This window comes from Tupaia chinensis, unplaced genomic scaffold (assembly GCF_000334495.1).
Source record: "Tupaia chinensis unplaced genomic scaffold, TupChi_1.0 Scaffold145870_1, whole genome shotgun sequence".
NCBI lineage: Eukaryota > Metazoa > Chordata > Mammalia > Scandentia > Tupaiidae > Tupaia > Tupaia belangeri.
Genome location: NW_006205727.1, coordinates 3,110,458 through 3,126,598, shown reverse-complemented (window position 1 = coordinate 3,126,598; position 16,141 = coordinate 3,110,458). Strand labels below are relative to the sequence as shown.

The following is a 16,141-nucleotide window of genomic DNA, read 5'->3' as shown; positions in this document are numbered from 1 at the left end:
TCTAATTTATCTTTTCCTAGTACATAACCGGAAAGCTGATATGGGATCGTTTTTGGGTAGCAACTGTCTGTTGTACAATCTAGGTTGTCAGGAAAATCATGACAAATTTTTGCATAGAAAAAGCATGGAAGAACATGTCATGACTTTTCCAACGGACCAACATTCAGATAATAATATCTAATAGAAAGAAGCCAGGATTACATAGTAGGTACATTTAAAAATTTTAATTGAAATAATTTACTTAGTCTATAATACCCAAGTTACTATTGGGACATGTTATCAATTTTACAAATCATTAGCAAAATATTTTATTTTTGTGGGACCAGCAAATGGCGTAACGGTTACATCACTGGACTCCCACATAGTTGACCGTGGTTCAAGTCCCAGACCCAGTGTCTTAAAATTCATGCCAGGCACATGTGCATCCGTGTCCAAGATCCTGAGAGGAGAATGGAGGAGAAGAGACTGTGGTGTGGCCATCCCCCCAGGAAGTGACTTCATGCTTTCTCTCTATCTCTATCTTTCCGGTTTGCGCACATGCCCTACAGCAAAATCTCTCTCTTATAAAAAAGAATTTACTTTTATTTTTTATTGTAAGTCTGAGTAATCCAATCTGTAATTTATACTCGCAGCATCTCAATCCAGACTAACTACATTCTGACATCTCAATAGTCACACGTGGCTAGTGCTGCTCTGTTGGACAAGTGTAGCGTTGGAGGGATAGAGGAACCGAATCCAAAAGATGAGTCACTCTCCAAAACACTAGCCTTGTCTTGCCAGCAAGTTACCAACATGGATACCAGATAATGTTCCAGACTGAAAGACACTGAGAGGGGGCCAGCAGGTGGCATGGTGGTTAGGACACTGGATTCCCACATGGCTGACCATGGTTGGAGTTCCTGACCTGGTGGCTTGAAAATCACATTGGGCGCGTGTGTATGTGTGCCTAAAAATGCCAGAAGAAGAATGGATTGTGGCATGGCCATCCCTTCAGGGGGCTAATTTCTCACTTTCCATCACTCTGTCTCTCTCTAGCAAACACATGCACTCTATGGCAAAAACCTTAAAAACAAAAAAAGAAAAGAAAAAGAAAAAAAGAAAGAGAAAAAAGACACTGAGAAGAGAAAACAAAACAATTATTTACAGCATGTGATTCTGGACTTGCTGGATCCTGGATTAAAGTTCTAGATATAAAAGACTCTAAAAGAAGTTGGAAAATTTAGATATTAAGTGTTTAATTATATAAATTAATATTAAGTGTTTAATATTGATAGGAGTAAAAATAATTTTGGCTATGGCAGGAAATGCTACAAATAAATGTGAAGATACAGTCTTACCTTTTTAAATAAGTTTAAATCAAGGCTAAATTTTTAAATAAAGTTAAATTAATGGTCTCGTTTATAAATAGGCTGGGCCTTTTCAACAAGTCAATGACACAATAAAGGGAGATGCTTAAAGATGTGGAAAAAAAAGAAACCCTAAGCACATAACTCTTAGCAGAAATGATCCTCTACTGGATCCTAACTTGGATAAACCTGCTGTAGAGGACTTACTTGTCAAAACTAGGGAATCTAGTAGGGAGTAAGTATTAAATTATAAGAAATTACTTTTAGGCCCAGCTGCATACTGTACTGTCGTACATACTGGTGGACACTACTGCTCAGTAAGACATGAAAGGCTTGAGTTCATTGTCTAGCCCACCCTCAAAGGGCCTGTCTGTCTAGCTACTCAAGAGGTTGAGGTAGGGACCAGCAGTTAGCGTAATGACTATGTCACTGGACTCCCATGTAGTCGACTGCAGTTCGTGTCCCGGACCCGGTGGCTTAAACTCACGCCGGGCGTGTGTGTGTGTGTGTATGCCCAAGATCCCGAGAGGAGAATGGAAGAGAAGGGATTGGCGCATGGCCATACCCCCTCGGGGGTGATTTCTCGCTTTCTGTCTCTCTGTCTGTCTGGTGAGCGCACGTGACCTATAGCAAAAACCTCTAAAAGAGGCTGAGGTAGGAGAATCATGACATAGCAAGACCAAGTCTAAGTTTAAGAAAACCTTTTATCAAGTGTGACTGATCTTGGATTTGTAGTGACATTTTAAAAATATACACTAATTTTTAAAAACCCTGGACTGACTCTGTTCCTCAGTAACTATGAGAGCTGGATTCCATATGGCTGATCATAGATCTGTATGGTTCAAATCCCTGGCCCTGGTGAAAAACATTTTAGGCACTTATGTATTCGTGCCCCAAATCTGGACGGAGAAATAGGGGGAGGGGGAAGAAAGAAAGATAGATTATGGGGTCACCACACCACTTCTGGGCAGTGCTTCCTCTTCCCTTTCCCTTACAAATACACATCCTCTAGCAATAAAAAAATAAATAAATAAAATAAAATAAAACCCTTTAAAGGCTTTCAAGCAAGAGAAGGCTGGGTTCCTACAGATCAGCCTGTATAAAGGAGATCTCTAAGTGATTGTTTATAAAACCAAAATAACAGCCAGCAGTAGTTCAGCCAATTCAGTGACCAATTACTTAGGTTGGCACCTCACTAAGAAGTTTCCCAGTATGTGAAATAGATTTTAGGTTCACACAGAAATCTGGGAGAAAATACTTTATGTGTCCATTCAACTCACATTTTAGTACACTTAAGACCTGCAAAGAAACGGCAGCACAAATAAGTGATTTTCTTTCAAAAAATGAGCCCATCAGAGGACTCCTACATGTGAACCAAAGCAGAAACAGAAACAGATGAGGTGAGCAAAGGCTCGAAGAGCTGCAACCAAAGCTGAAATTAAGGTGCCTGCCTCTGAGAACTCCAGGAGGGCTACAGCAATTACTGCACAGTCTGTTACACTTAGAGAGTGGTAACATAATAAGCTGGTAATTCCAATGTCAGAACAACAGTTGTCCAAGATAATTACATTCCTGCAGACCGCCTTTAAAACTTGCTAAATGTGCTCTTATGCTAGGCTAGAAGTATGTTCTAAGTCGGTGTTATGCAGTTTGGTTTGCCTCTGGAAGAGGAGACCTAACCTTTTTATAGCATTAAGACAGATGTTTTAGAAATTTTATCTGTGGTATTTATGATATATTAGTTTTTGGCAGAAGCAGCAAGTCAATGAAACATAATTCTGCACATACTTTCTTACGTGAGTACAGTAAATCTGACTTGACTTTGACATCTTATCTGGAATTCTATTGATTATGTGCCCAATTTATCTACTATGTATCTTGGGTCAGCAGATGAGATAGAGATGCTATAGTTGATCGTTTTTTTCTCTTTTAAATGAAAAGGATAGGTTTAAGAAAATATGTATTTTGTCTAAAGACAGAGGAGAAACAAGATGTATTACCCAGATGTCTATCAAATTAAAGGCATCTATGCAGCTTGCAAGGATTTGTGGGAGAAATGCAGAACTATTTATAGTTTTAGTTATTCTCCTGGTAATGGAAACTAATAGAGTCACTGGTTAATGTCAACACAAAAGAGAAACTGTAAATTCGAGTGGATGAAAACAGAAATGGCTTTACTGAAACATCATCTAGGTAGAACAAAGCCGCAGCTGCTGCTCCTGTGACCTAATAGAGTACTGAAACGCGAATGATTTACGAGGCTAACATGATAATTACACTTCCACTACTGAGGGGCTCCAGTTACTGTTTGATAGTCTCATTTCTAGTAATCTTGCATAGCTGAAAAGGTTTATTTCTCAGCAAAAATAAAATAGTCAAAATCAAGGTGACACTTTCAGGGCTTCTTACTAAAACAGAGGCATCGTGTCTCACTATATAACAGAAGTACCTAGGAATGGCAAATTGTGTTTGCTCACTTAATATCAGCACGTGGGTCATAAACAGTATTTGGGACTTCCGTGTTATCTGCTCGTCAAAGACTGACTGGAAAACTGAAACTAGCTATTCTAATAGGATAGGAAAAAACCTTGGTTTTGATGTCATTGAATTTTGTACAAATGCGCAATGAAAGAGCAACTGAAAATCACGTTCAACATTCATTATCTACTTTATATTTTGCAGATATTGTGTTGTAACGTCCTGTGGATACCAAAAAGAATCAGACAAGGATCCCTCTTCTTAAGGAAAAGAATTTGAGATATGTTTAATGTCAATTTCAGTATAATTTTAACTGTCAGGATAGACAGTCTATCGGATACTATCAACTGGATTCTTATGGGTAAAGATAAAATAATTAAGGATTAAGTTAAAAGAAACCCACTAAATATCTACTTTTTCTAAATTTAATAGAATAACAATTAGTTCTTCTAGCACCATTTTCTAAAAGACTAGTTAAAATTAAAAAGAATAGGGACCAGCAGTTAGCGTAATGGCTATGTCGCTGAACTCCCATGTAGTCAACTGCGATTCAAGTCCTGGACCCAGTGGCTTAAACTCACACCGGGCATGTGTGTGTGCGTGCCCAAGATCCCAAGAGGAGAATGGAGGAGAACGGGTTGCGGCTTGGCCATCCCCCCCTGGGGGGTGATTTCTCACTTTCTGTCTCACTGTCTCTCTCTGTCTTTCTGGTGAGCACACGTACCCTATAGCAAAAACCTCTCCAAACAAAAACAAAACACCAAAAAACAAATAAACAAAAACAAACAAAACAAAGAAATGAAAAAGAAGAGAGAACATATTTTAAAAACTTTGTCAGGACTGGTCTTATAGTGTAGTTGTTAAGCATTATGCAGAGGAAGCTGGATTCCACCAAGGTTCAAATCCTGGCCTGCTGGCTTGAAAAACATGCCAGGTGTGCATACATATGCCCAGTAGCCTGATAGGATGGAAAACTAGAAGAAAAGAACTTTAGCATGACCAGGTCCCATTAGGGGGTGTTAGCTCTCTTTCTTGTGCAAGCACAGATACCTTCTGACACACACACAAAGATAAATAAAAAATAAAAATAAAGACTTTACCAATGCAGTTACTACAGTAAGGGTAAAACAATAAAATCTTACTTATTTGGCATTCCAAAACAAAGGGCTCAATAGGATTATCTAGAGGTCTGTTCATATTAATAGGTTAGTAACAGATTAAAAGCCTCACCAGAAATCTGCAGTTCATGTGATTAGTTGTCAACCAGTTAGAAATGGAGTAACTAACACTTATTGCCCAAATTGTGAAGCAGATCATCTACACAGCAAAGTCAATTGAGCTGACATAAACTGACTAATAAAAAGAGCTATTATCTACAATTTTATAACTTAGACAATCTGTTATCCATCAGAGGGCACTAAATAACCTCTCAGGAAATCCATGGGTCAAAACCAAAGTACTGATAAGCAGTGCCATAGGAATAAAGGTAATCGGAATTTATATCTACGCTTTATCTAACTCACAGCACCAGCATGGCAGCTGTATCCAACTGACTTATTTATTATGGTGATAGGTTACCATTGAAATTATCAGAGACAAAGTAAATACACAAAAAAGAGCAGGTAAAACTATACCATGACCTGGTACAAAGGGCACAGAGTACAAACTAGGGGATATCGGGTTCAAGTCCCTGATTCTGCAACATCTTCACTGCATGATCCTGTGCAATACTTACTCTCTATTTATCTGAAGTGGGTGATAACAATACTTTACCTGGTTACTTCACAAGAGATAACGATGACAATTCAAAAGTATATTGTAAAAAAATAAAGTACTATATGAATATAAATGTATGTAGACTCAATAATTTGAAAAAATAGAAATTTACTCAATGTATTATTTTGTACATGCTGCTCTTAAATGTGTAATCTTATTTAATCCTATTTTTGTCCTTGTTTTTCACAGATCATGAATAATTCAACATTATTAGCTGCCTCAAGACAACTAGTACAAGTGGTACAATGGGAATTTGAACCTGTCTAATTCCAAAATTGGACATCTTTTTGAATATATTAATTTGTCTCCTGACCTGCAGTGAATAACTCTGTAGGCCCCTTAATGTTAAATGTACATTGGTAAGGAATTAATCTAGCATTGTGAGTATACATTGAAAAAGTATTAGCAAATAACTGGTTCAATATATAGCCAGACTGAGATATAACAAGTAACACACCTTAAAAAACAATTACTAAAAAAAAAAAAAAAAGGCAGATGAACTTACTGACAATAGCAGTCACAATCAGAAGAATGAATGTGAGGGAACCAGCAGTTAGCGTAATGGCTATGTCGCTGGACTCCCACGTAGTCGACCGCGGTTCGCGTCCCGGACCCGGTGGCTTAAAACTCACGCCGGGCACGTGTGCGTGCGTGCCCATGATCCCGAGAGGAGAATGGAGGAGAAGGGATTGCGGCGTGACCATCCCCCCCGGGGGGTGATTTCTCGCTTTCTGTCTCTATGTCTCTCTCTGTCTGTCTGGCGAGCGCACGCGCCCTATAGCGAAAAATCTCTCTCCAAAAAAAAAAAAAACAAAAAGAAGAATGAATGTGAGAGTTTCAGAAAATAAACACATACAATATTCCAGCAAGTGGCTAAAGACATCCAAGTGTCAGGGTTGGAACTAAGTACTAAAAAAAATGTATAGAAACTCACTTCAAGAATTCCATGTTCTAGTGAATGTGCAATTTTTTAAAAAAGAATTATTTATTTAACTATATTCATTCAATTATTTTTATTTTTTTAATTTGACCAGAGAGACATGGGGCGGGGGGTGGGGGGGTTAAGAAAGCAAGCCACCAGGGTCCAGGATTCGAACCATGGTTGGCTATGTGGGAGTGTCCAGCGCCTTCACCATCACGCCACGTCCCGTGAATGTACAATTAAAGACATGTGAAAGGAATGGCCATGTCCCTTGAGAATGAGGATATGGTCACAAATCTACACTGGGAAGAATGTCTAAAAACCTGTCAGGCTGTCTTGTACCTGAAACTCAATTCTCCCATTTGATGGAAGTCTCTAAATATTGGATCTCAGCATACATATGGTATTTGACCTGAATAGCAGCACTCACTTGTCACTATTCTAAAAGCAAACACACAGTTGGGCCACTATTTCTGGACGCTCCATACTTTCCAGATACCACATTGGGCCTGTCCGGTCACTCTCCCCAGATCACAGTTCAGCCTACTCCTCCTCTCCAGCTTCTCCAGCAACCTGTGAGGATCATATTTGGTCTCCATGTGGTTGTACCATTTTATATCTTCTCAACAACCCATAAACATTTCAATTTCTCCATATCCTCACCAATACTTATTATTGTTTGTTGTCATATTAAAAGTAATAGCCATCTTAGTAGATCTGAAGAACTACTGTAGGTTTAATTTACATTTCCTTACTGACGAATGACGTACAGCTTCTCATGTGCTACTGGCTATCTGAATACTTTCTTTGGAGAAATGTCTACTCATATCCTTTGTCTATTTTTCAAATGGGTTGTCTTTTTGTTATTAAAAGTAGGAATTCTTTGTATATTCTGAATTTTAAGGACTTAGCAAATACATGATTTTCAAATGTTGGGTCATCAGAAAAGTCACGACACATTTTTGCATTAAAAAAATCATGATTTTTCTGATGACCCAATATCTCTCCCATTCTGTAAATGATCACTTTCTAGAAAAAGAAAGTTTGATGCCAAGTTTTTAATTCTGATGAAGTCCTATGTATCTATTTTTAAGTCTCTTGTTGTGCATACTTTTGGTGTTATATCTAAGAATCTGCTTTTTTTTCCTAACAATTTTACAGAATTATTTTTCATATTTAAGTTGCTGGTTCATTTTTAGCTAATTTTTAATAAGTGATGTAAGTTATACTTCATTCTTTTGCATGTGCTGTCACAGAGCACCACTTGTTGAAGCCTTTTCTTTCCACATTGAGGGAACTTAGTACCCTTTTCAAAAATCAATTAGCTACATATGTATAAATTTATTTCTGGGCTCTCAATTCTATTCCACTGGTCTATAGATCTGTCTGTATGCCAGTAACCACACTGTTTTAATTTCAATAGCTTCATGGCAAGTTTTGAAACAGGACAATGTGAGTCCTCCAACTTTATTCTTTTTCAAAACTGTTTTGGCTATTTGGGGCTCCTTGAAATTCCATATGAAATTGAGGATTACCTTTTCCATTTCCACAACCATTACCACTTAATAAATACACTTTTAAAAATATAGATTTAACATTAAAAATAAGCAGCCATGGGAACCAGCAGTTAGCGTAATGGCTATGTTGGTGGACTCCCACGTAGTCGACCGTGGTTCGCATCCCGGACCCGGTGGCTTAAAACTCACGCCGGGCACGTATGCGTGCGTGCCCAAGATCCCGAGAGGAGAATGGAGGAGAAGGGATTGCGGTGTGACCATCCCCCCCAGGGGGTGATTTCTCGCTTTCTGTCTCTATGTCTCTCTCTGTCTGGCGAGCGCACACGCCCTATAGCAAAAAAAATCTCTCAAAAAAAAAAAAAGCAGTCATATAACTGAAGAGTAATATTTAGTTTTGCCAATTTGGTGTTGTTTTTAAAAGTTTGGCTTAGACAGTAGAAAGAATGGTATTGATTACACAAATACGTTCCAATAACATCTTGAAATGCTATCATCACTTCACAGTCCAACTAGTTCAGTTCTCCTAAGAGCCTCAGATTTCCCAGATGAACACTGCCCTGGGTCTGCAGTTGGCTATGGCTCAGCTAAAATTTTGTTCTAATCACTGACTGTCAGTTCCCAGATTACAGTGATTGCACATGTCCTGGGGATGAAAGAGGACACTGCCCTTAAATGCTTATTGTCTTTAAATTCAAAGCACATTCGAGTCAGAATTCCAGGCATAACTTACAAAAGTAGGCCTGATTTTAAAATTAGTTTTGTAATCTAGGAGGAAAAAAAATTTTCATTACATTAAAATGAAAGAAAGAAAGAAAGAAAAAAACCTATAGGTTCACATTCCCTTATTCAAAACCGTTGATGCCATAACCTTGTGTTTCAGAATTTATAATTTTTCAGAACTTAAAAGGAAAATGACTCTTACACATATATATTATGCATCCCTAGTGGGTTCTGGAACATACCTTTATTTAAACACATTTCATATGAATATTCAGTTTGAGAAAGATAAATAAAAAATATAAACAGTCTTATGTTGGTTGAGGTTAAGTTTCTTCTTCAAACGAGTTCTGATCAGATTTTACAATAAAATGAATTACAAAAATTTTTTTCAGCACTTTTTGGATTCCTTATAAGGAATTGTGAACCTACAACAAGATTGTATTTGGCACATAATAATAGAAGTCAACACTCTATTAGAATATTCTGTCATACATACTGTGCAAAGGGATGGTCAATTACCTTTGAATGAAAGGCTAATTGACCAGAAGAGGGAAAGGAGCTCAGGCTTGTCATCCCCACTCATCATCTCACAACTTGAGTATTTAGTAAATCATTATTCTCCCCAGTGATCAGCTACAAACCAATGCTAATCCAGGATAAAAGGAAAATCAATCGATATACCTCTAGTAATGATAAAATTGGTACAAAATAGTAATTAATATCTAATATTAGCAAAGGTTTAGGAAACACATGCCCATAATGGCAGCATCAGGTAGTATAAGCTTTCTGGATGGCAATTTGGTAAACACACAAGAGCTTTCATGTTAGTCATCTCGTTTTGATCTTATAATTCTATTTCTAGGAAATAATATTTGACAGCTTAAATTAATTAGAATACAGATATATGATAATACAGTTATTTAACACAATTTATAGAATATTCATGACACAGGAAATCTTAATGTATGTTAAAATTACCAGATGGCATGTGTACTCTCCAGATAGAGGGAGAAGGCACCTCTAATGGGGCATGGTTATGTCACAATTCCTTCTCCTCCTCTTCTCCATCCAGTTGGGATTTCGGGCACATGCACCTATCATGTTTTTCAAGCCAGGATAGGATTTGACCTACAATCAACCATGTGAGATTCAGCTCCCTGAACCACTAAGCAATGGTGCTGACTTGACTCCAAAACTTTGAACAATACAGTAATGAGGTTCTTAATGACAAAATATATTCCAAGAAATGTATTCGTTGTTAGGTAATTCATTATTGCATGAACATCAGTGTGCATTACATAGACCTAAATGGTAAAGCCTACTATACATCTAGGCAGTGTGGTATTGCTCTTTATGGGACCAATGTTGTATATGCAGTTTCTTGACTGAAATGTCATTACGTAGCACATGATGGTGCTTCAATGTGAAAAAGAAGGTTATAAATCTGTATACAATATATACCCCAAAGAATTGAAAGCAGGAGCTCAACCAAATATTTGTATGCCCATGTTCCTAACAGACTTATTTACAAAAGCCAAAGCTAAAATAACCCAAGTGTCCATTGACGGATCAAAGGATAAACAAAACACATCATGAAATATTATTCAACCTTTAAAAAGATAGGAAATTATGACATATGCTACAACAGAGATTAATCTTGAGGACATTATAGTAAGTAAAATAGTCACAAAAAGACAAGTAACATTTGATTCCACTTATATGAGGTACCTAGAGGAGTTAAATTCATAGAGACAAAGTTGAATGATGGTTGCCAGGAGTTCAGGGCAGGGGGGAAATGGAGAGCTATTGTTTAATGGGTATAGAGTTTCAGTTCTGCAAGATGAAGATTCCAGAAGTAGATGGTAGTACTATTTGTACAATAATGTAAATGTACTTAATGTCCCTGAAATGTTGAGGGGAGAAGGAATGGCAAAAGGTAAACATGTTAAGACTGAAATGCCTCTTGATATGTTTGTGTTCCATTTTCGTTCGTTGTAGAAGATTTGAAAAACAGACAAGTACTAACAAGAAAATAAAAATCAAGCAACATTCTATTACTCATCCTTTTGCTTCAATTTATTTTTATCCTCACATGACTTTTAGGTCATATAATACATATGGATTTTGTTTCTCAAAATTATATACCTTCAGTTTATTGAAAATCGCTCATGCAAAGGAGAGAGTGTAAAGATAAGCAAGGTGATAAAAGTCAGGTGGTGTGGTGGTTAAGGTGGCTAGATCCCACAGGGCTGACTGTGCAATTTGAGTCCGGGACCTAGTGGGACTCAAAACACACTGTTTGTGTATGCCCAAAAAAAGAATGGAGGAAAAGAGATTGTGGCATGGCCATCCCTCTGGTGGGTGCTTTCTTACTTTTCCTCTCACTCTTCCTGGCAAGTGCATGCCTCCTTAGGAAGGAAAGAAAAGAAAAAAGAAAAGGAAAAAAGAAAGGAAAAAAAGAAAGGAAAAAAAGAAAGAGAAAAAAAGGGAAAAAAGAAAGGAAAAAGGAAAGGAAAAAAGGAAAGGAAAAAAGAAAGGAAAAAGGAAAGAAAAAAGAAAAGAAATAGAAAAGAAATGGAAAGGAATGGAATGGAAAGGAATGGAATGGAGAGGAATGGAATGGAATGGAAAGGAATGGAATGGAATGGAAAGGAAAGGAAAGGAAAGAAAGGCTTAGTGCCATGGAGCCTCTCTACCCATCACCACTCATGTCAGTTATGAGTTGAGCCACTGAAGAGCCCCTCTACCTCAAGAAGAGAGCATGTGGCAGATCTTGCTCCTGATTGTCTACTTCTTAGCCCTTGCTGCTTAACTCATAACAATTAGATTGTTTCTAAGTCACAATTTTTATCATTGTGGTAAAATATACATAACTTAAACCTGCTTTAATCATTTTAAGTATGCAGTTCAGTGTACACTTAAATCAGAATTTAAACAGCCATAGCAGAATCAGCATTTTCTCCTGCCTTGCCCTGTTGCACTTTTCTACAGCAAATAAGTAAACGTGACATGTATTAAGTATGTGACGTCCATCAGGGCTGAGATTACACCTTGTCCATAGCTGAATCCTAGGTACCTAGAATAGCACCTGGACTGTATAAGGCACTCTGTAACTACCTGTTGAATAACTGACCAGATGAATGCATAACTTCTTAAAGGCTGGCTGCTGGAGTCAGACAGACCTGAACTCAAATCCCAGACCTACATTTCCTGAAGTGTGAGTGAGCTTGGACTTAGACAGTATGTTCAACCTTCCTACACCTCTTAATACTGAAAGTTTACCTAATGTTCTGTTACATCAAAAATTAGGAAAGTGAATGTAAATTTGGTCTTATACTAAAAACAAATAACTCAAGAAACATATTAGTTCTATCTAAACTCCGTTTTATGCATTCTTTGTTGTATTCTTAAATATTTATAAATCACACCAACTATTTAAATTCTGAATGTATACATACATTTTTTTAAGCCATCAGTTAAATAACAGTGATACAAAAGGAATTCCTTCTGAGTGGGTCAATTTTATTAGTGCAGGGCATTATCTGAGGATAGCATAAATGAATGTCTTTCTGGTTAGGATAACTTAAATTCACATTTAGTCACCACCATCCTGCTGCGGCTCAGGAAACACCAAGTCCAGCTGCAGCAACAAAGCCTTCTTGTTCACCCTTCAATAGCCCAGTAGCACCTGACAACTCTTCAGAAGTTAGGTGTCCAGATCCTGAGTCATTCTCTTTGCTGAAGGCGGTGGTGATGGGGATGGGGGTGTTCATTCTAATATAGAGGATGCCGGCAAGTGTGCTCTGAATAAGGTGGCTGTTCTGAAGACAACTCAGGCCTCAGGAGGAGAGGGAAGGAAGGACTCATGGCAAGAAGTGTCTGGCCCTGTGCCACTGCGGGCTGATCTCTGCCAGCCTACAACCCTCACCACCTCTCCAGACTGCCCCAGGAAAGTGAATGACATGGCGCCATGAGATTATTCTCAAAGCCCTATGACTACAGAGTTTCCTAACTATGAATATGATGCTTCAGAAAGTTCGAATCTATGCTGTTTGCACCACAGAAAAATAATAGCTCCTTATGTTTCCTCATTCATTATGCTTTCTTTGATGATTTGATTTCTGTAGTTTGCACTTCCTGTTCTGGTACCTCCTCCTGCTCTTGGTGGTGAATAGGGTGGGGTGTGGTGATGAACAGGAGGCAGACAGATGCAACAGGAGCATAGCTTCCCAATTTGGGAGCTCTTTATTCAATGGGTTGGGAAGGCTATTTCGTTTAGAATTCCAACAGAAACTTCAATCACATGATTACACTCTACCTGGTCAGATGTAGCTAAAGAGGTTCAAACATTTCTTCCCTAGAAAATGTCATAATGTAATTCTTTAATTGAGATTTAAAAAAATAAGAACATTTTCTAATTATAGCTGTATCACCTTAGAGATTCAATCATCAAAAATTTCTTAAATATGCACTTAACATGTTAATTATAGAAATAATACAAATGACATTTAACTCAGACTGGCCCTCCCTAGGGAGTGAGTAATAGAGTAATAATCCTGAGCTTTGTTCCAGGATCAAATGTCTTAAGTTACTGGTCCTTTGTGAATTCATCTAATGCCAGCTTTTTCCCTTGTCCTTTCTTTTCACATGTCAAGTTTATATAAGCATCTGACTTTCACACATGTGCTAATCACTATCCTTTACTTGGCATGTAATATGAGCTGAGAACTACAATAAGTCTTAGAGATATAAAAATGGACACAAAGACATTTACGTGTGAAGGTGTTATAGGTAAATAAAACATACAGGTGACCATCCAGGGAGAATAGAGGCCTGCATAGGGCTGGAGGAGCCCAAATATCAACTCCAAAGTCAGCCTGGCTGGGGCTTAGAGGGGGCAGCCCCTAAACCCAGTCCTGATGGATGCATAAACAGAAACAGAGACCACCGGAGAAGCCACTCTGATAAGAAAACGCAGGCTGGGATTAACACAGTGACGGCGATAGTAGGGATAAAAAGAATTATAAGGAGTCTAGTGACATTAAGGTGTTAGACTAAATAGGCCTTGCAGGTGAATTTGAAAGGAAGGTGAGAAATCCCTGGGCTAGGGCCACCTTGTAAGCCTAGTGGTTAAGGAGTGGGATCTCATAGGACCAAATGCGGTTCAAATCCAGTCCAGTACCTTGAAAATCATGCAAGGTACATGTATGTGTGCCCCAAATCCAACAGGATAGAGAAATGAAGAAGGGATTGCAGCATGACCCTATCTCATCGGGGGATACTTCCTCCCCACCCTAATCTCTGGTGAGTGCATGCACTTCTAGCCATTAAGAAGAAGAGGAGGAGGATGACTACGGAGAAGAAGAAATGCCTAGAGTAGGAATCCTGTCTAACCTGGGTAACTGGGTTCACTAAGTAAGGACCTTCACCAGTTTTAGCAGGGAATCTTCTCATTTTGTAGAGAAAATAGAAAAATAGATGCTCTCACATGGAAACATCTAGTTCTATCACTGTTTATTCATTCAACCAACAAATATTTGTTACATGCCTGCTACATGCCAGCACTAGGTGAGCACTGGGAATCTGGCAGTAGCTGAGGGCTCTGCCTTCTATTTACCCTCCTCATGGGAGAAGGGGCATCTCCACTCCAATCTCAACCCAGAGCCGCCTCCTGTGCCAGTTTCCATTGCACTGGCCTTCTCACTCTAGATTACTCAGCACGTTTTCCTGGGATGATAATCTATACTTTCTCCCTTATCAGTAATTTTAGGCTCCATCCTTGGCAATAAAGTACTATCAAAATGTCAAATACACATACCCTTTAATCCCACAATTCTACTTTAGGGATTTGTTCCACAGAAATTCTTATATATGTAAGAGATGTAAATATGCACGAGTACGTTCGGCTATTTGGTGTAACATTATATGAGAGAGCAAAAATGTCTACATGACACTCAAATAACCAGACAATTCTACAGCATAACAAAATATGAAGCTTTTACTTTATTTGGAACAGGACTGAAAAGCACAAACAAAAATACAAGCTTTAGTGGACTACATAGCAATAAACCTAATTTAAAAAAAAATACAGAGAGAAGAAAAAGGAAAATGGCATGTATGTGTATGTGGTGGCATGTGCATAGGAAAACCTTGAAGGATATACCTCAACAGTAACAATGGCTCTCACTCTCTCTCTCTCTATATATATATATAGAGAGAGAGAGATTGCTCTTGGTCATATATTTCAATGTTCAAAACTTTTACAATGCATATTTACTGCTTTGTAATCAGAATAAAACAATAAAGATAAGTGGTTATCATAAAAAGTAAAAACAACAACTTTAATCAGCCTATCCATTGCATCTATTGCATTGGAACACAGTCCAAATTCCTTAATATCACTAACGAGGCCCTAAGTAAACTGGCGTTTCTCCAGTGTGGACTCAGCCTCCAGCACTCACCAGCTGGCTCACACGAAGGTCAATAATGACTCGCACACTGCTAAACCTAATGTCCCTTTCATATTTTTGGCTTACTTGAAATCTGAACAATCTTTAACATAGCTTGCTAAGACTTCTTTGGAAGACTGCCTCCTCTTGTTTTCATTCCCTTAGAAGCTCCTCCATCTCTCTGGTTATCTCTGTTGGTGCCTCCTTCCTGACGGGCCCTTTACTCCTAAAAATATCCCATAGAGAAGCCCTGGTCCTCTATGATCTATCCCACGGCACCTGTTAGCACAGCTAGGCTAAAGGGTCCAAAAGCAGTGCTCTATCTCAGATGTCTCTTTTGAACTCCAGATTCATAGATCCAGCTACCTATTGACACTTTCACTTGGAAATGGCACCACTACCCCTTTTGTTCTTTCGCACACACACTAATGGGAAAATCAAAGAAAAATACCTGGGAGAGAAAACTGATGGAGACAGGCATAGGTGAAGGCCTTAACAATCATAAAGATGAAAGAAGGGAGAAGCAAAGATGGATGCAAATACGCATTTATAGTGCCAGCAGCAGTGGTGCAGTGTAATGCAGAGCTCTGTGATGTGAACCCACATGGGAATCTCCCAGGTTTGAGCCCCAAGGTTTTGTGCACACGCCCAGGCACCCATGACCAGGCTGGATAGGGGATGGGTTGTGGCAGGAAGACCCTCTTGATGATGTCTCTCTCTTTGAAGAAATAAACTTTAAAAATACATTTATATATGTATTGTTATAAAAATATAGCTGTATCGTACAAATTGTATATAACACATATATGTATCATACATTGTACACAAACAGATAAACACGGAGTATATATATTTTGGAGTGGGGGAGAGAAAAGAAGTTGAAGCTGTATGCCAAGAGGGTTTCTTTCTTTCTTTTTCTTTCTTTCTTTCTTT

The 16,141-nt window shown here is 38.3% G+C and overlaps 1 protein-coding gene across 2 annotated transcripts in view; it reads right to left on the bottom strand.

Moving 5' to 3' along the window:
• The window catches only part of ANO6 (anoctamin 6), a 217,026-nt gene that overhangs the window by 133,550 nt on the left and 67,335 nt on the right, over window positions 1–16,141 (bottom strand). The window lies entirely within an intron of this gene.